Raw genomic sequence first — 19,920 nt, 5'->3', positions numbered from 1 at the left:
ATGCCATATCTACAAGGCATTTGTTGAAAACAATCAGTGGCAGTTATTTAACATCACACTGCCTGAGGTGGTATTAAAGCTAACAGGAGGCTGAGAACAAAATTTACAAAGAAAACGTAGAGGAACAGATGTTTAAAGTGGGACTTTGGAAACCTTTGACATATTCCTGGAAATCTAGAAAATCTAGAAGCCGGGCTCCGGAAAGTCCTGAGGAAACTCTAAGCTGCTTTCATTTATGGCGGAACTTCAGGCGCTTCACAGCAGTACATAAAGGCTGAGGCAGAATTGTGAGCTGCCTGCAGCAGCATTGAACATGTGTCCTAACATACACAGGAAGCCCTTCAGCAAAGACTTGGAGACATTCATTCTAAGAGGTTAGGAAAACCTGTCTAATAATTATCTGACCACTAAGCAACCAAGTAGAGACTTTAGTAAGTACACAGGACAAAAAAAAGAGACTTTACAGAATTAGTTCAGGAAAGTCACTAAATCAACAAACGGAAGCAGCAGCAGCAGGTGGAACAACAGCAATAACAACAAATCATAAAGAGGGGATTCTGATGATCAGAATTGACACATTTTATTACTTAAATTTTCAATTTTCTACAAAAATTGTAAGATACAGAAGGAACCAGGAATGTATGGTCCATACATGGGAAATAAGCAGTAAATAGAAACTGTTGCCAGGTGTTCAACTTACTAGAAAAAAACTTCAAGTCAACTATTATATGTATGTTTAAGGAACTAAAGAAATCGTATCTAAAGAACTAAAGGAGAGGATGACAATAATATCTCACCAGATGGAGAATATCACTAAAGTGTTAGAAGGATAAAAGAAAATCAAATAGAATCTAAATTTGAGAAGTAGAATAACTGAAATGAAAAACATATATATTAGAAGGGCTAGATTTAAACTGGATGAAAATAGAATGAGAGAACTTGGAAGACAGATAAGTGGAAATTATCTTAGTCTAAGAAAGAACAAAAAGGAAAAGTGAACAGAGCTTCCAAAAGCTGTGGGACATCATCAAATGTATCAACAAATGCATAATTGGAGCCCTCTGAGAAGAGGAGAAGAATGAGAGAAAGGAGCTGAGAGAGTATTTGAAGAAATAATGCCCCCAAACTCCCCAAATTTGATAGAAACATTAACATGAACATCCAAGAAGTTTAATGAGCTCCAATAGGATAAATCAAAGAGATGCATGCCAAACACATCACAATCAAACTGCTTAAAGACAAAGACAAAGAATCTTGAAAGCAGCAAGAGAGAAGAGACTCATCATGTACAAGGAGTTGTAAGATTAACTGAATTCTCACTAGGGCGGTCAAACATTGGTTAACAAGTTAACCAAAAATTCTACATCCAGCTAAACTATCCTTTACAAATGAAGGAGATATTCAGACATAGCCAGAAAAATAAAAACTGAGACAATTCATCACCAGAAGACCAGCTCTACAAGAAATCCTAAAGGAAGTCCTTTGAGCTGAATTAACATAAAGAAATAAAAAGAGCTCTGGTAAAGGTAACTCTTTAGGTAAATATAAAAGACAGTTTAAATGTATTTTTGTTTGTAACTAATTTATTCTCCTATCTGATTTAAAACTGCCAGTGAGCTTATAATGTATAAAGATGTAATTTGTATGACAATAATAGTACAAAGGAGAACAGAAGGAATGGAACTATATTGGAGCAAAGTTTTTGTATACTATTGAAATTAAATTGGTATTAATGCAACTAGGTTGTTTTAAGTTAAAATGTTAATTGTATTCCTTATGGCAACTACTAAGGAAATAACTCACAACATATAGTAAGAGAAAAAAGTGAATTAAAATAGTATACAGTAAATATCTATTTAACATAAAATAAGACAATAGAGGAACATAAAAAATATAAGATATATAAAAAAGAAACAGCAAAATGGTGTCAATAAATCATACCTGATCAGTAATTGCATTAAATGTAAATAAGTTAAACTCTCCAATTGAGAGGTAGATACTTGCAGAATGGATAAAAATCTATGATCCAAGTATATGCTGTCTATAAGAGATATACTTTAGGTTCAAAGACAGAAATAGATTGAAAATAGAAGGACAGAAAATATATGTCATTTAAACAGTACTTAATAGAGCATTTGAGTAGCTATATTATCAGACAAAATTGACTTTAAGACAAAAATTATTACTAGAAACAAAGAAGGACATTTTATAATGACAAAAGGGTAAATTCATCCAGAAGACATAACAATTATAAACATATATTTACCTAACAACAAAAACCCAAAGTACATGAAGCTAACAATGACATAATTGAAGGAAGAAATAGACAATCCTGTATAATAAAACCCTAATATGCAAATCAACTGAACAGCAGAACGACTGGCATAATGACCAGTCGCTATGATGGGCACTGACCACCCAGGGACAGACGCTCAACACAGGAGCTACCCCCAGCCTGCGGGCTCTGACCAGCAACAGCGGTGGGGGGTGGGGCTGGTGAGCAGGTGGCACCAGGCTGCCAGCCAAGGTGGGTGCCAGTGGGGACCCCCACCTCATCCCCTGCCAATCGCCCCACAGATTGGCCCTGATCGCCGGCCAGGCCTAGGGACCCTACCTGTGTACGAATTTTGTGCGCTGGGCCTCTAGTAAACAATAATATTTGGAGGCTTTAATAACCCATGAGCATGTGGCATATTCTGTCAATAATGAATAGAACAACCATACAGGATCAATGAGGAAATAGAAGACTTCAAAAACACTATAAATCCATCAAACCTAGTGGACATTTTAAAACATTGTAACCAACAACTAGCAGAATATGCACTTATCTCAGGAGCACATGGAATAGTCTCCAGAATAGACTATGTGTTAGTCCATAAAGAAGCCTAAGTAAATGTACAAGGCTGAAATCATATAAAATATGTTCTATGACCACAATGGAGCAAAATTAGAAATCCATAACAGAAGGAAATTGGGGAGGTTTACAAATATTGGGGAATTAAACAACAGACTCCTTAATAACCAATGGGCCAAAGAAGAAATCACTTGGGAAATTAGAGAATACTTTGAGATGAATTAAAATTAAAAAACACATATCTAAACTATGGGATGTAGCTAAATTAGTACTTAGAAGAAACTTTATAGTTTTAACTGTATATATTAAAAAAGAAGAAACAGCCCTAACCGTTTGGCTCAGCGGATAGAGCGTCAGCCTGCAGACTGAAAGGTCCCAGGTTCGATTCTGGCCAAGGGCATGTACCTTGGTTGCGGACACATCCCCAGTAGGAGGTGTGCAAGAGGCAGCTGATCAATGTTTCTCTCTCATCGATGTTTCTAACTCTCTATCCCCTCTCCCTTCCTCTCTGTAAAAAATCAATAAAAAAATATATATTAAAAAATGAAGAAACATTTTGAATCAATATCCTAATCTTCTACCTCCAGAAGCTAGAAAATGAAGAGCAAACAAATCCAAAGCAAACAGCAGGAAGGGAATAATAAGGACTAAGACAGAAATAAAGAATGGAAGAATCTATATATATAAAAGCCTAAGTGGCCTTTACGTGGGAATGACTGGAACAACCAGTTGCTATGACACACACTGACCACCAGGGGCATAAGCTCAATACAGGAGCTGCCCCATGGTGGTCAGTGAAGCTGGACTCACGGCTGACAAGCACAGTGGCAGTGGCGGGAGCGTCTCCTGCCTCCGCAGCAGTGCTAAGGAACTAAGGAGTGAGCAGTGAGCGGTAAGGAGTGAGCTGTAAGGAGCAAGCAGTTAGGAGTGAGTGGCGAGCAGTTAGGAGCACCAAGCCCGGCTGGGCTCCTTACCGGCTACCTGCTGCTTCACACACTGCTACATCCCCCAAGGGGTCCCCGATTGCGAGAGGGCAAGTCCAGGCTGAAGGACCCAACCGGTGTGCGAATCTGTGCACTGGGCGCCTCTAGTAATAGAGAAAATCTATTAAACAAAAAGTTGTTCTTTGAAAAGATTAGCCAAATTGATAAACCTTAAGCTAAACTGACCAAGTGGAAAAAAAAAGACTCAAATTAAATTAAAACCAGGAACAATAGAGAAGACATCACTACTGATTTACAGAAAAAAGAAAAGCTTCTAAAGGAATAGTATGGATATTTTCATGCCAACAAATTAGACAGTCTAAGTGAACTGGACAATTACTAATCTCTTCACAGATTTTCTTGAATCAATTTCAGTAGCTGTGAATATGCTACAAACCACTGAGATGCACACTTAAAAAGGGTGAACTTTAATCACATGTGGATTATAATTCAACAAAGCCGTTATTTTAAAAAATCACAATTTTTCCTTTTGCCTTCTAACTACCACAAAGAGTAAGTCGTGACTTGGACATTTTACAGGATACAAATGACTGCCCTTTGAGTATCTCTATCATGGGCCATTTTAATCTCTTCCTTTTGTATGTGTATGTGGAAATTAGAGGGAAAAAATAGAGAAAGCTTTAGAGGATGGCAAAGTCAATAATGTATATAATTGTTTAATTATCTTTTGTCAATGTTTTTCATGATCCTATGTTTTTGCTTGTGCCATTTTCTGTCTGTCAGACTTCGAAGATTTACATTACTTTGTAAAATTATATTTTTTTCTGAAATAGACTTATTAGTTTACTAGAGGCCTGATGCACGAAATTTGTGCAAAGGGGCTTGGCCTTCACAGCCACAGTGGCTTGCTTCGGCCTTCGCAGCCCCAGCTTTGTCTGGAAAGTTGGAAGGACGTCTGGAAGGTCGTTCGGCTGTCCAGTCTAATTGGCATATTACACTGTTATTATTATAGATATGTCAAATTTCTAAGTACATAGAACATAGAAGAAATGGTTCCATGAACAGATTTGGGTTTTTAATCTGATGATTAATTTCTATATAGCTTACAAAAAATAAGTACAAGGGCATTATTCCACTGAGAAAGAATGATCCAGATCATAAAATTTCTATTTCCATTCTTAGGTTAATCACAACATATTAGAAACACAGACCTTCACTCCCCAATTTTTCCACTCTTATGTAGTACAAATTGTTTCCCAGATTTTCTAGTTTCAATGTGAGATATTATGTTCATAAAACTCCGAGGAGCACAATTTCTTTGTAACTCCTTTCCTGTCATCCCTGCTGCTGTGCATAATTTATAGAGCATCCCTGACATTCTCTGTGCTTTGTGTAGCTGAGATTTCATGTCAGGTCTTTACCCCGAAGAGCTCAGAATTCAGAATCTAAAGCTCCGTGCATTATGAACAATAAAGCAAGAAATGATGCTGGTGGGTGGAGGTTTCAAGGTCTCTAAATCTTCTCTAACAAGATTCTCAAATCATCATTGGAATAGGCCTTTTCTGTACATGGTAGGCGGAATGAAAAATGGGACCTTAGGTAACCCCAGTTCCTTTTCCTCTATCACTATGATAACTTGGCAGGCTCTATTTCCTTAATTTTTATGAAAACTTATCAGGTGGCGGGTTGTTTAATTCATAACAATGTCTGCTCCTGAGTACCATGATATGTTTTATTTTACCTAGCACGTACGTTTCTCATGGGAATAGCCCATGTGTTTTGTAGTTTTAAGTTACTTTCACAGTGTTAGAGACATAATTGTGTAAGTCTTATTATTTCAGTGTGGAGTAATAGAAAATCCCTAGCCAAACATTTTTTATAGGTTATTTTTAAAAATTTATTTCTGACAGTATTACAGATGTCCTCCATTTCCCCCCACTTTGCCCCACCCCAGGCCTTCCCCACACTATTTTCTTTGTCCACTGGTTAATCTCTCCAATCCCCCCCATCCCCTGCCCCACCTCCAACTCTCCTCACTGAGATCTGACATTCTGTTCCATGCATCCTAGCCAAACATTTTTTAAACAAACAAACATAAAGGGGAATTTATTGATGTAAGTAACTGAAAACTTTAGGGGTTGTCACCTTCAGGGGTGCCTGGATTCAGTCTCAAAGGATGTCACAAATGATTTTCAGGTCCTGTTTTGTCTCCATCCTTCAGAGTTACTTCCCACAGTTTGTTTTTATGGTTATAAGCTCAGGCTGCTGTGTCTGGGCAGCAACCTGAGCTAATCCAGGCCAGGAATTGAGATGACAAGAGTTCATCTCTCTTTGTTTCTCTCTCTGTTTTTCTCTCTCTCTGTGTTTCTCTCTCTCTCTCTCTCTCTCTCTCTCTCTCTCTCTCTCTCTCTTTCCCTGTTCCCAGCAAATGTCATTGGTTTTCATTGGATGGCTTATCCATCCCCTGACACATCATGGTAGCTGGAGGATGCAATGTTTTCATTAGCCAGGTTAGATGTGGGGTTAATATCATCTAAACATCATCAAGTGAGAGTGAGAGGAGTATGTCACTGAACAAAACTGGGCTGTTGTTCCTATTATAAAAGTGAGGGATGCTGGATAGTCTATCACAATAGGTAGCTGGTAATTATTTATTGATAGATAAATCATTTAAATTTGGACTATCATTGGAATTTATTTAACCCTCCTCAGAATCTGCAGAGAAGGCAAAACAACATGGTTATTTTTATTAAGTCAATATTGACTAAGAGTGCTTGTTAACGTGGGACTGTTCAGAACCTTTAGTATTAACTACCTCATTTTCAAGTCTAAATTAACCATAAGAAAGTTACCCATCAGTATGAGCTGTATTCATGGCTCCCTTTCAGCAGTTATCTAGGTCAGTGACACCTGTTTAGCCAGGCTTTTTGGAAGCCAGTATCTGGTTTCCTCTGCTTTGTGCAACTGTATGTGCACCTCGATCCTGGTGGTGTCCAATGATGCTATTTCATGAGGGTAGTCAGCAGAGGTCCCTGCTACAATGGGTGACAGCACAGTGCGGGGCTGGTAACAGGACATGCTCTATCTCCTAATGTGTTCCCCCACTTCTGGCTGGTTTGCTGTAAGTTAAATGAGATCTCCTTCGTTCTTCCTTTAGGTCAGTTCCCTTTCAGAGCAAGATGTTTGTTTCTCAGCTGAAGGCATCATTCTGGACCCTTCTGGGAGAGACCTCGCTTCCCTCCCTGGCGCAGCCTTCTCTGAGGTCCCTGTTCCCCACTCACCAGTTAAATCCCAGCTCCAGGTTAACGGCGCCTATTAATTTGTAGACAAAAATAACAGTTAAGTAGCAGGAAGGAGGCATGCCCCAAGGGAATACCCGGTTGCTGTACTGAGTCTCACTGGAACCACCTGCATCAATTTAAAAACAGTTTTCACCAGCACAGGAAGAAATTTCTGCAAACGTTGGTGTTTGCGAAGCTTGTTTACCTCAGCGGGAAATTGCAGCGATCGCCATTTGGAGAGTATTTACTTTCCCCCCCCCTGAATCATACTCAGTGGCAATTATTGGGATCCAGGTTTTGTTGTTGTTTGAAAATGGTGGGAAGTAAACTTGGATCGCAGGCAGGCTCCGGAGCCCTAGAAGAAGTAGGAGAGGTGTGATTTCAGATGATTCCTGGAAGGAGAGAACAGATCTGGAAGGTTCCATGGTGTGAGCACCTCAAGACAAAGTCTTTCCTTCTTGCTTTGGGAGGAGTACCCCCTTCTGAGCAGAGTGTCTTGGTAAGGGTGAGGACCTTTGGGGGCTACTTGATTCAGAACATCAAACATTCTTTTATGTTTACTCAACTCCTCTTACTAAGTCACAGATATTTTAAGAAGAATCTGTAGGAAAGGTTTGGCATCAAAATCTCCTTGGTTTTGGTCTTGCAATTGATAAGAATTTCTGTGGGCCAGGAGACCTTCTTTCTTGATAATCCCAGGGGATCAAAAATTTATGGTACCTGGCAGGAGAGTGTAGGTGGCTTTCATATGGCACCATGGTGCCAGGGATGTATTATGTCTGGAATTAAGCACAGAATGCTAGATTTGGGAGGCATCTTGTGGGGGGTTGGGGGGCGGGGAGGGTTGGGGGCGGGTTGATTCTTCAGTATTTTTATACTGTGGAAATTAAAAATAGTTTTAAAATATTTTCTTTGCACATAGTACTGACATTGTAGGCTTATATGTGGCCAAAGCCACCTGATATACCCCTAAAAAGCATAAGAGAAATTTGCCGCAGTCCAAGCTATGAATTTAGTTTCTCTTTTGGAATCTTCTAAGAGATGAGTTTTTTCTTACCCATGTGGGTTCCCATTAACAAAGTGTGGCAGTAAAAGTACTGTTCACAAAATATTTCATTTACTGTCCTATATTTTCCCTCACCCTTGCAGTAAAGCAAGGCCATGTGACTATTTTGGGTGGTGGCCTTTGAACAGATGTTGCATTTTTCTCTTCTGGGCTAAAACATAAAGGAATTGGTGGGAAATTTCTATGTATTTTCTTGCTGCTGCAACTCAGGAGGCTTGTGTTCCACATGGTGCAGCTACCCAATGGTGGATTTTCAGTCTTTGAGTGAATATGTAGAGCACTATCTCCCACCAACCCTTATGGGCTTGCAATATGTTAACACACAGATTTTGAGGTTCTTTATCACTGCAGCATAATCCTGCCTAATATACCAAGTGCATGAGATTTCTGTGCAGAAATAGAATGCTAATTTTAGAATGTACAATCTCTCTATATAAAAGCCTAAGCGACCCTTAGACTGCTCGACCGTTCGACTGTTTGACTAGCAGCTATGATGCACACTGACCACCAGGGGGCAGATGCTCAACACACAGGCATGGAAACATGGAACAGACTGATGAATCTCAGAGGAAAGGGAGGAGGGCGGAGGGTGGGAAGAGCTTAACCAAAGATCTTATATGTATACTAGAGGCTTGGTGAACGAATTCATGCACTGGTGGGGTCCCTTGGCCTGGCCTGCACCCTCTTGCAATCTGGGACCCCTCAGGGGATGTCAGAGGCCCAGTGCACGGATTTGACCTGATCTCCACAGGCCAGGCCGAGGGACCCCACCAGTGCACTAATACATGCACCAGTCCTCTAGTGGTAAATATAACTGTAAGGGCTAGACATCTCAGTCCTTAGGTCAGTGGATTCTTTTCTTAAAGCAGACCATGTATTTGTTTCCTATGGTTACTGCAACATTACAATAAAACTAATGGCTTAAAACAATAGACATTTCCCCCCCTTACCATTCTGGAAGCCAGAAGTCCAAAATCAAAGTGTTGGCAGGAAGGCTCTAGGGGAGATTCTTCCTTGCCTCTGTCAGCTTCTAGTGGCTGCTGGCATTCCTTGGCTCATGGCAGCATAACTACAGTATCTGCCCCCCCATCTTATATGGTCTTATTTTCTGCATCTTAGTGCATCAAATTTCTCTCTCCTTTCTCTTGTAAATCTAATGACACTAGTCATTGACCCTAAACTCCAGATGATTTCATCTTGGGCTCCTTAATTTAATTACATCTACAAAGATCCTATTTCCAAATAAGGTCACATTCACAGGTACTGAGTGATAGGACTTGGACATATCTTTTGGGAGGACACAACTAAACCCACAGCAGACCACATGGGACATAAAAGAACAATCAAAACGTGGCTTGTTAACATGGACTCTAAATTAAGAAGTTAGCATGAGATTTCCTCAAGTTGACTTTGCTTATCTCTTCTCTGATCCCTTTTTATTAGTCTTCAGGTCATAACTCCAGTCTTATTTTTCTTCTGAATTTGTTGATAATTCCTCACCAAGTACTAATAATGTCAAGAATTTGCCTCAATAATGAGACAAGTTCCTTGACCTTATAGCTGCTTCCTCCATCACTTTGTTCCTAGCCCATCTTATATTATGTAGATTTAATGGGATTTTTTTTTTTTAAATCTGGAAAACCTTGAGATTCTTAGGGGAATCTTAATAAGGCATTAACAAGGTATTGCTTATATGCTAGAAGTACTGGATAATATATTCTTTCTTTATTTTTTTCATACTTTATTTTGTTCCCTGAGAGTTTTAACAATATATAACTTCTTGCCTTTTTCTCTCTACAGCTAATTTCTTCCTTATTTATGACAGTGTTTTTTATATAGTTGCTTCTGAACTAAAGTCATAGCAAGACAATTTTTTTTCTCTGATTTCATGCTATGTAGGAGTCACAGTTAGAAGCAGAAGTCTACAATAGATATAGGATCCTTGGCTTTTATTTTCTAATCACTGTAAGAATGCTTATCTTTTTTTGAATTAACAAAATTGTATTCAGCTTGGATCTTGGACACATAACTTGTACAGTCAGGAGAAGACTCACCTGTGGGGGACTCTATTTGCTTTTGCAATCCAATGCACTTTTACTCAGAAGCTGGAGGACTCAGTGACCCAGGAAGCTGCCTGGGAGCGGCGGTTCTGACCTGATTATGTCAGAGAAACTGCCATGACAGCATTTCCAACAGATCCATGAGAATGAATACAAGCATCATGTGAACAAATGGGAGTCTTATTAAAGAAGATCTACTTTTTGGCTGAAGGTAGAGTAGGAGTGTTGGAAAAGGCCTAAAGCTAACCAGGAAGGTGGATTCATCATCAGTCTATCGACCTAGCATTAGACTTCTCCATGTTTGGTGTAGCTGCTTCCCCTATAGACTAAATAAATGCTTCTTGGACCAGCCAACCGGGAAAGAAGAGCCTTTTATTATTTGCTGACTCTGGATTGGTGATACGGTTATTATGCAATTAAAGTGGGGTTGCTAAACATGGCTGTGGATAGTGCCAGTGGATTTCCCACTCCAGTGGCAGACATTGCTGATTGATCATTCTACTCTTTCCCACTGAGCCTGGACCAGCCCCCGAGTCCTCACATTAGGGCCAGAGCCCCGGTTGCCAGGCTGTGATGAGTGAGTTAGAATGCATTAAAACTCCGGTGGGTGGATTTTTGTAAGAATTCCTTCATGTGTATAGTTGGGGAGATAGGGGATGACTCAACACAGTCTACAAAATGCACTAAAAGCAGGTAAAGTCAGGAGCAATTGCCTTTGTTAGAGCTCAGTGAGTTGCCCTGAATATTTTTTGGGGAAACGGATGTGTGGCTGAGATCTGGAATTGAGGAGGACCCTAGAGGGGAGTAGGGGACTAGGAAATAGAGTTGGAATTTGTCCTTAGAATGGATTCCAGGGGTCAGGATGACAAGAGGTGCCTGAAGGTCACTCTCTGAGATGTGGGAAGGGAGCCAGCAAAGACCCTTGTTGGGTTTTGCCAGCCCACACAGGACCGGGAGACAGTTTTTTGAGGATAGAGGATTTAGAAGCTCATTTTTTCAGTTGTGATTTACTGGTATGATTAAGATCACAGACCTGTGCTTTGAAGACCCAACTATTTTTACATCATTTGCATTTCTGTAATTATTTCTTTTTTCTCTCTCGGATTTTAAAACAGCTCCACATGAACATGTCAGGCTGTCTCAGGAATGATGAGTTTGTTCATTCTCAGGTCACAGTCTGAAAAGCAGAGCCACGGAGGCCTCTTCTGTGGGAGGAGAGTGAAAGGGAGAACACTTGAAGGGAAAAAATAATCCTGCCTTGGATATTGGGAGTATTTGTGTCTGTAATTTGGCCTCGTACCTGCTTTTGCTTTCAAGCATTATTATCACACCAACACACATATGGGATAAGGTCAGATTCTGTGCGATTCAAATGTTCTTTTTGGGAGAACAAAGAAAAGCCACAGAAGTGCTTGCTTCCTTCCTCGGGGTCACAGGAGGAATATAAGGGCTAACTAACCCAGGGCCTGATGGAAAATGGTAGGCGGGGAAAGCAATCTTCCCCTCTCTGGGTAGACTTCCAGTTTAAAAGCCTAGATGGGGAGAGAGAAAACCTGGAAAACATGCCACCATGTCCCTCGTCCCTGTCCTGGCAGACATTGCTAATTAGTTCTGGTGTTTCCTCACCGACCTTAGACCAAACTTCACAATGCTCAACAGCACACTCAGCACAGCCACCCTCAGTCAATGAGATTGGATGTGCAGGGGACATGTAATTACCACGCCTGAAATAGACGGCCTCTCCTTCAGTTTCCAGGAGGCAACAGCCTCATTTTGCCCTTATTTGTGTCTGCTCTAGCGCATAGCTACATTCTTAACCCAAGATGTTCCTTAGTGAATTGTTGTAAAGGCATTGGGTTGCGAGAGTGCTGAGGGTGACTTCCCCATTGCCCAGTCAAGCCCTCACAATCAGTTCACAGCTGTGAGAACGCCTCCCAGACCCCGATGGTCCAGCTTTGGTTGATTTCAAATAGGAGGGACTTTACTGTTATACACAGTGTCTTTACTATTCAGAAAGAATAGTACATATTGAAGAGGAATAATGGAATACATTTCTTTTTAAGAAATATTATTTGAAAATATTGGTATTCTGTTATTAAGAAGTGTTTTTCTACTTTCCAGCCAATAGACTTGTCCACCTTCATACTTCCAAGTACTAAGTAGGGTTTCAGTCACACATATGGTGCTCAATAATGTTAATTTGTGTGTTGGCTCTCCATGTCTTTCAAAAGGCTTTTAAACTTGAAATACTGGTGGCCAAATATCTTTTGTTTCCCTGAGGACAAAATGAGAGGCAAGTGAATTAACTTCAAAGAGCTATACTTAGGTTCAATGAAGGCAGAATTCCCTTCTAGGGAGAGTGAATGAAAATTAGAAAGGGTTACTGAATGAAATCCAAATTTTTATTTCTTTGGGACAGCTTTTAAATGCATTCTAGCCCAAAGGCCAGAAAAGACTAAACAACCTCTCTTAAGTCCCTCTGATCCTGGGGGCACAATCTTTCTAGGGAAGACAGAAACCCTGGAGGGCAATGACTGTTATAAGCAATTATTCATATCACGGGCATTGTTACCCCATGACCAATGGCTAAACGGGAACAGAGTAAGGACTCTCAGGGGCATTGTGAGAAATGTAAGTAAAATCTTAAAGGTCAGGGAGTTATATCCATTAAGCATGGTCTCCTGGAGATGAGTGAGTGTACTGACAACACTGCTAATATTTTATCCAGGGTTAAGGACCCATTAGCATTGCCATTTGCAAGAGTAGGTTTGCCTAGATCCTGGTACACAGATGTGTTCTCCTTGGCTAATATTGTGTGTGTGCTTCTTGGGCTTTTATTCCCCTTTCTCATCCTCAGCTTCAATTGTTAGGCTATAGTGGCAGAGTTGCTAAGTATAGCCATTGATTTTTCTCTTAACTGACAGTGATTCCTTAAGTGAAAAAGCTTACTTGTATAGAGGATTGACTGAGAGAAGGATTTGCAATTTCAATTTGTAAATTTCTCTTTTAATTTCCTGGTTCCTTGGTTGGATGAGACATCAGTAAATATTTTTTTAAAAGCATATGGAACAGCCTTGGCAGGGTGGCCCAGCTGGTTGGAGCATCACCGTACACAGAAAGGCTGCGGGTTTGATTCTTGGTCAGGGAACATACCTAGGTTGCGGGTTCAATCCCCTGTCGAGGTTCATGGGGGAGGCTGCTGATTGATGTTTCTCCATGTTTTTCTCTCTTTCTTTCTTTCTCTCTCTCTCTCTCCCTGCGCCTTCTCCTCTCTCTAAAAATCAATGCAAACATATCCTAAGGTGAGGATTTTAAAAAAAGCATATGGGCCAGACTCTCCCATTTCCTCTACTTTCTTCCCACATGTTTACAGGGTATTCACCAGACACTCTCACAGTTAAGTGCAGCCAATGAAATGCCAGCAGAGGTGCGAGATGCCAGTGCTACTCAATGTGTGGTCCACAGGCCAGCTGGTCAGCATCACTTGGGAGTGTGTTGTACATTCAGATTCTTGAGCCCATCTTCATGGGGAAAACATAAAAAGACCAAACCACAGTGACGCATTACAGCAAGACAAAGAAACAGGAGACCACCAAGGTTTCTCAGGGGCAACTCTGTCTGCAGTTCCTTTCATGGACTTGGAGCTGAGGTTGGGAGAAAGCATCCTGCATGTGGCTGGTGGCTTTGTCACATCCCATTCCACCTCCAGCCTTCCGGTTATTCATTCTTCGGGTGCACAGATGTGATTGCTCCTGGAGTTCCTTTCCAACAGAAGGGACAGCTGCAACACCCAGCTGATGACTCAGAGAACTCTTGGGGCTGAGCGAGGACATACAGAGCCTTTCCCGTTGGGGCTTTTTGCCTGGGACGCTGCTGTTTGCACATTTCCCTCCAGCTACCAGGAAAATAACTCATCTCCTCTGGGAGGCCACAGCCCCTTTGTTCAGACATTTATCATAGTGTGTGACACCTTGTGCTGTATTATCTGTCTCCCTGCTTTGCCTCTCCACAAATCTGCACTTTTTACAGGAAGGGACTGTCTTGTTTGTGTAACACCCTTGGATCCCAGCACAGTATTTGGCAGGCTGCTGTTGCTCAGTAAATATTGGCTGAAGGAACAAATAAATGCATAAATGAAAAAATTAATATATGCAACATATTGAACAAAATTTGGGGAATTAAAAATGCAATGATCCCAGAATCTCCAGAAATCCAAAACCCAAATGCAAACTAGGACTTTGATTTCTAACCTTTTTAAGTTTCTACTTAAAAATTCCTTAAAGCAGCTCATCAATTTTATTAGGTAGGAATTTTGTTGACCTTCTAGGAACAGAGACTCTAGGGGCTTGAATAAGTTGGGGGTTAATTTTCTCCTATAAAATAAAATCCAGCATTGGGGAGTTTCTACCAGATAGAGCAGCCTCATGACATTGCCAGGGACCCTGACTTTTTCTCTCTGCTCCAACCCACCTTTAGTGTGTGGCTTCCATTGTCAACGTTACCACAGGGCTGTGGAAGATCTGCTAGTACATCTGCATCAAGTCCAAAATTCATAGTGTCAGCTTCGTATTCTGCTCAGTTTTAGCTAGAGAACTTCAATGAATGGGGGAAGCAGAGCTTCCACCTGGGCCTCAGAAGTTATAGAGTCAAGACCAGATCTCAGTCAGACACACCTCCTCTCACAGGACTAGTAGAAGAGCACTGACTTTGATACTCATGCTGGGGACTGTGATTTGCCCAGCATCCGTCCTTGAATCAGGACAAATTCTGTGGTATAATTTATACTCCAGAACAGTCCTGAGGATTCAGACTGAGGCTGGGACTTGGCCTGAGATTGCGCCTTTGCTCATGTCCTCCCTGTTTTGAATCTGGGGAACCTGACCTAAGATAATGTTAAAAAACAACCTGAGACAAGGTTCAATGTCAAGCGCAAGTAACCTGTATCCTAAGGCAGTCTCTATGCCTGGTGAAGGTACAGGCATTTGATGAGGGGAGAAGGGCAGGGCTTTCTTTTTCTAAACCCTGTGTGGCCTGTGCTGGGTGAGGACTCCTTCCTGGCTGGGGCTCTATGGCCTCTGACTTTGCTGAGGTCCTTGGCTCCCAGTCCTTTGATGAGACCCAGATGCCTTTGTTTTAGACCTTCCATGTGGATCCTGCTTATGGAAGAAGTTGCTCCGAGCAGTAATGATCTGCACTGCTAAGATGCTCAATGCCTCCTGGTCTGGCCTCAGGGGTTAAAACCTATTGCACATCTGTAAAAAAAAAAAGAGTTGTGTGGATCAAAGTAAACATTTAGGAACCAAAAAGATTATACCACCCTGTCTTCACACATCCCGGGGCCGAAAACAGGGTGCCCTTGTACACCAGAAGCTTTTAAGTCCATGGGGACTTAGATGCCTCATATTTTATACCTTGTCTATTTCCCATCGTTTCTGCCTCACCCATGAGGAGTTAATTGTCTCCTGAATTGAGTGTAGCTCTTTTTCCCCAAACTATAGACTTTTCTGCATGGGGTCCTGTCCTTGTTAGGTATGAGTAGGAAGGAGGGCATTGAGGAAATTGCATGCTTCTCAAATCACAAGGGGTTGGGGGAAGGAGTGTTGGGATCTGCAGGCTAGTTTATCCTTCCAAATTATCAGTCACATACATCATGCCTTTCCCCTTCTTATCAAGCTGAGTTGAATGGATTTGAGGGTAGAGAGGACCCAGGAGCTTGCTATTACTTGTACTTCCAACAACATGGAAGAAAACATGAGGACTGGGAAACAAATGTTCCTCCTTATATTTTCTAACAGAACTTCATTTTTTTTAAGTATCTACTCTCTTCCATGACCATGCGCTTCAGGGGATGCTGGTCCCAGTTCTTGTCTCAGTCCAGAAGTGGAGAATCAGGTTGCTCTAAGACCATCACGTTGCTGCTATTCTAGTTGAGTATGACTGGAAAGGAAGATGGAGTTTGATGAAGAGAATCTCCCCACCTTCCACTGCTAGGGTGTGGAGGACTGAATCCTTCTCCTGATCTAGATAAATATTTCTATTGATGTGTATGAACTTTTATGGTATTATTATAATTTTGTTAGCTCATGTCAAACTTATATAAAACTAACACCTTAGATAGATAATTTTTACATGAACAGTTATTATACCAGATGACTGTCTCTCATAACATGTGCCTGTGATTTTTTGGAATTAAATTCAAGTGTGGTAAACTTTCTCCAACTTCAACATACACTAAAATGAAGTGAAATCTACTTCCATCCACTTCTTTGTAACTGTTGGAATTTTCTGTCCCAGCAAAACAGACTTTTGTGGATTGTGAGTCACTTCTGCTAAGGGTAATTAGGAAGAGAACATTGGGAGTTGGGAATGGGACGGAGAGGTAGAGCAGATGGGATAGGAAGGCTGGAGATTTTTGCAGTGGCTTCTTGGGGAGGGCAAAGGAAGATGAAGCACAGTAAATGAAGCAGGATATTCAGGTGACATCTGTGAGGAGGAGCGGAGGATCGGAGATGAGATGTGAGAGAGGATTTCATAGGCACGCAATCCAGGAAAGGGGGAGGAAGCATCTTCTGAGTCATGTAATCAGGAAGGCATTGATCATTTGAATGGAGAACCAGGAAAGGAAAAAAATAAATGGGATTTACAAGCACTTCACTAAAATTTTCAGAAATTCTCAAAACTTTCAAGCAAGAAAGTTAAATAAAAATTAATATGATAGTATCCATGCCTTGCTAATTTAAGATAATTATGCCTTTATTCTTTTATTTTTGTAAATGCAAACTACTTTCAAGGGCTTTTATAGATGTATTTGTGATTTCAGTTCCCCAAAATCTATTTTTTATGTTATCTTAATTTCCCAACCTCTATATCTATGACAAGGATTTTTTGAATTTTAATTTTGAGTTTGATGAGGAATGAAAATTTTACATTTATGTGCTAAATTTCATCTCATTAGAGTTCTTAAAGACAGATTGATAGACTTGATCGCTGGAAATGACAAACTTCTGCATAGCAAAAATGCATCCTAAACAGAATAAAAAATCAAAACAATAGAGTAGGAGACAACATATGAATTCAACACATATGAATTGCAAGTGTTTAGGATCCCCAGTTTACAAAAAGCTGATTTGAATCAACCAGAAAATGACATACGACTTAACTGAAAACTGGGGAAGAGGCATAAATGAGCAACTCCGAAAAGTAATGATGTGTGGATAGTGAACATGAAAAGCTTCCCACCTTCTCCAGCAACCACAGAATTGTAAAACAGAATCATGACATACCTGCATTGGTCAGCAAATGGGGAACATTTTTAAAAATTGTTAACAACCTGTGCTGGTAAGTATGTGGGGAACTGGAAACTTTCATATATTGCTGGTGGGAGTATAAATTGCTGTACATGGTTGAAAAAGTATTTCTTTTAAAAATGAGTATATCTTTTGACCCAGACATCTCACACAATCCCCTGGTTATTTCAGAGAAATAAAAGTAAATACTAACTAAGGATATATGTTCAAAGCTGTCCACTACAACATTTTTGTGATAGAAAAACTTGGCCATTGATTAGGAAGTAGATGAATGAATTACTGGGCCTTTATATTGTGGAACTCCATAAGCTATTAAAAATAGCACTGTGTTTCTCAAACATATTTTACCTGATGATCCTAGAATCTTCTTCATCCAGACAATTGCATGCTCCCTCTCTCACTTCCTTCAAGTCCTTACTCAGTTATACCCTGACTGCTTTATCTAAAATCATTGTCTGCACCACTCTATTCCCAAGTTTTACCATATTTTTTTCTTAATTTTGATTTATCTCATTTGTATTAATTTTCTTAATAATGCTTACAAGTGCCTGACCTTATGTGACGTATCTGTGTTTGTGGGTTGTCTTTCTCTCCACCTGGAATGAAAGCTCCGTGTGAGCGAGGAGTGATGAAATTTTGCTCACTGTTGTATCCTCAATGGCTACTGCCCGGCGTGTTGTAGACTTCCAGTGAATATTTTTTCATGAATGTATCTATATGTTGGCCTAGAAGACAATGCTTCCTTTTCTCTCCTTTGCCCTGTGTTCCCGAGAGCATTTCCATCAGGCTAATCTCCCCCTCAAAGTTTGCTCTGCTGGGAACTTGCTCTGACCCCACATGCACACACATATATTAAAAATCTGTCTTTTAAAAAATATAACAATGCAACAATATATATTTCCTCCTCTAGTTGCTATTCTGAAGGACCATCTCAGCTCCAAAGCTTCCCATGGGGCCAGCTGAGACTTTGGATGAGAGCTTATCATAGACCAACTTTTCCCTCTTCTCCTCCTCCCCACAGATGTTGATTTCTCTGGACCACGTGCCTTTATTCCACACCTTCTGCCCATTTGCTTTGGAGGAATCAGTAGGCAGGTTTCAGGCTTCTACCTACAAATCATAAACACAAACCACTGTGAGCCCTGTTCCTTCACGCCAGCGTAGTCCTGAAGGATCTCTTTCTTTGTTGGAATTAGGGTCCGAAGGTATAAGAAAATTGAGCCAAATCTGAGCTAGGTTTGTAAAGAGATGACACTGAATTTGAACTCCCCCTAATTTTCCTCTTTTTTTCTCCATGATGTGGAAGTCCTAGGTCAAGTAGGAAGCTGCTAGGGTGTAGGGAGAGTAAAATGTGGAGGGAGGTTTGGGAGAGGAAGGGTGCTGAAGGAAAGCTGAGGCTATATGCAGCTTAAGTGCACATGGGCGGGCGGGCATCCATTCCGATGGGTGACTTTTATTTCCCTGCTCACGGATACGTACACCAGATGAGGAAGTGCATTATCCGTATTATGTTTCATATCTATGCTATCTTCCTGGACATTCTCTCTCCCCCGCCCCCTCTGAATTAAGACATTCTGACAAGCTGTGGCACGTAGTCTGCCCCTACTTGACTATCCAGCCAAGACAATGAGGCAGAAAGGTCAAAGGATAGAAAGTTTTTTAATAGACCAGTGTAGCATGCATTAGCACGGGCTTAATAAACAGCCCTATTGTTGTCTTGCAGATGGAATCAGTGCTGTATTTACACTTACAAGGAGAATGCTGCTTCAGCATATTGTTAATTAGGACACTACCCAAGGCTAGTGCAGCTAAATCTGCTCAAATATGCTTACTGTATGGAGTAATCATGATTAATTAGCACATAAGATTGGGCCAAAATGTGAGGATTGGAGGGGAATCTTGCTTTGTCTGTCGCCTGTTGGATCAGTGGTGGAAAAGCTTCCAGCTGAGGCAACTTTTGCACAGACCTCACTAGCTCATCCTAATGGCTACCATGGTGCTGTGTGATCAAGAGGTGATAAATAGATGGCCAGTAACACCCTTTCGATTACCCTTGTAAAGCTGCTACTTAGAGACCTCAAGGTTATTGGAGCAAGACACCAGCAGGCTAATGGGCAAGATGCCTATGGAGAGAGCTTGGTGGTCGAGAGTCAGGACCTGAACTGTGCTGTAATGTCTGCCCGCCCTTTGGTAGCCCTGACATTTCTCCCTTAGTTTTCAGAGCACTTGCCTGAAGGTGGCCCCCTCTGTGTTTCCTGGGGACCCATGGAACTGTTGTTTGTATTAGGCTGATTTATTTTATTTTAAAATGTTTTTTACAGGCCTCCACGTGGTTGTCTCGGTCCCTGGCCTATTGTAACAGGATGGATGGAACCTGCACGCGGCCCAGCTGTGGGAGCCTTCTCGAG

The 19,920-nt window shown here is 41.0% G+C and overlaps 1 pseudogene; it reads right to left on the bottom strand.

Moving 5' to 3' along the window:
* Positions 1–19,827: 19,827 nt before the first annotated feature.
* LOC138996468 (ferritin light chain-like) overlaps positions 19,828–19,920 on the bottom strand; it is a 39,035-nt pseudogene continuing 38,942 nt past the window's right edge.

This window comes from Myotis yumanensis, unplaced genomic scaffold, assembly GCF_028538775.1.
Source record: "Myotis yumanensis isolate MYYU_CA2020_CCGP unplaced genomic scaffold, mMyoYum1.0.hap1 SCAF_1, whole genome shotgun sequence".
Lineage (NCBI taxonomy): Eukaryota > Metazoa > Chordata > Mammalia > Chiroptera > Vespertilionidae > Myotis > Myotis yumanensis.
The sequence above is the reverse complement of the archived record's forward strand: the minus strand, read 5'-3'. Positions and strand labels throughout refer to the sequence as shown.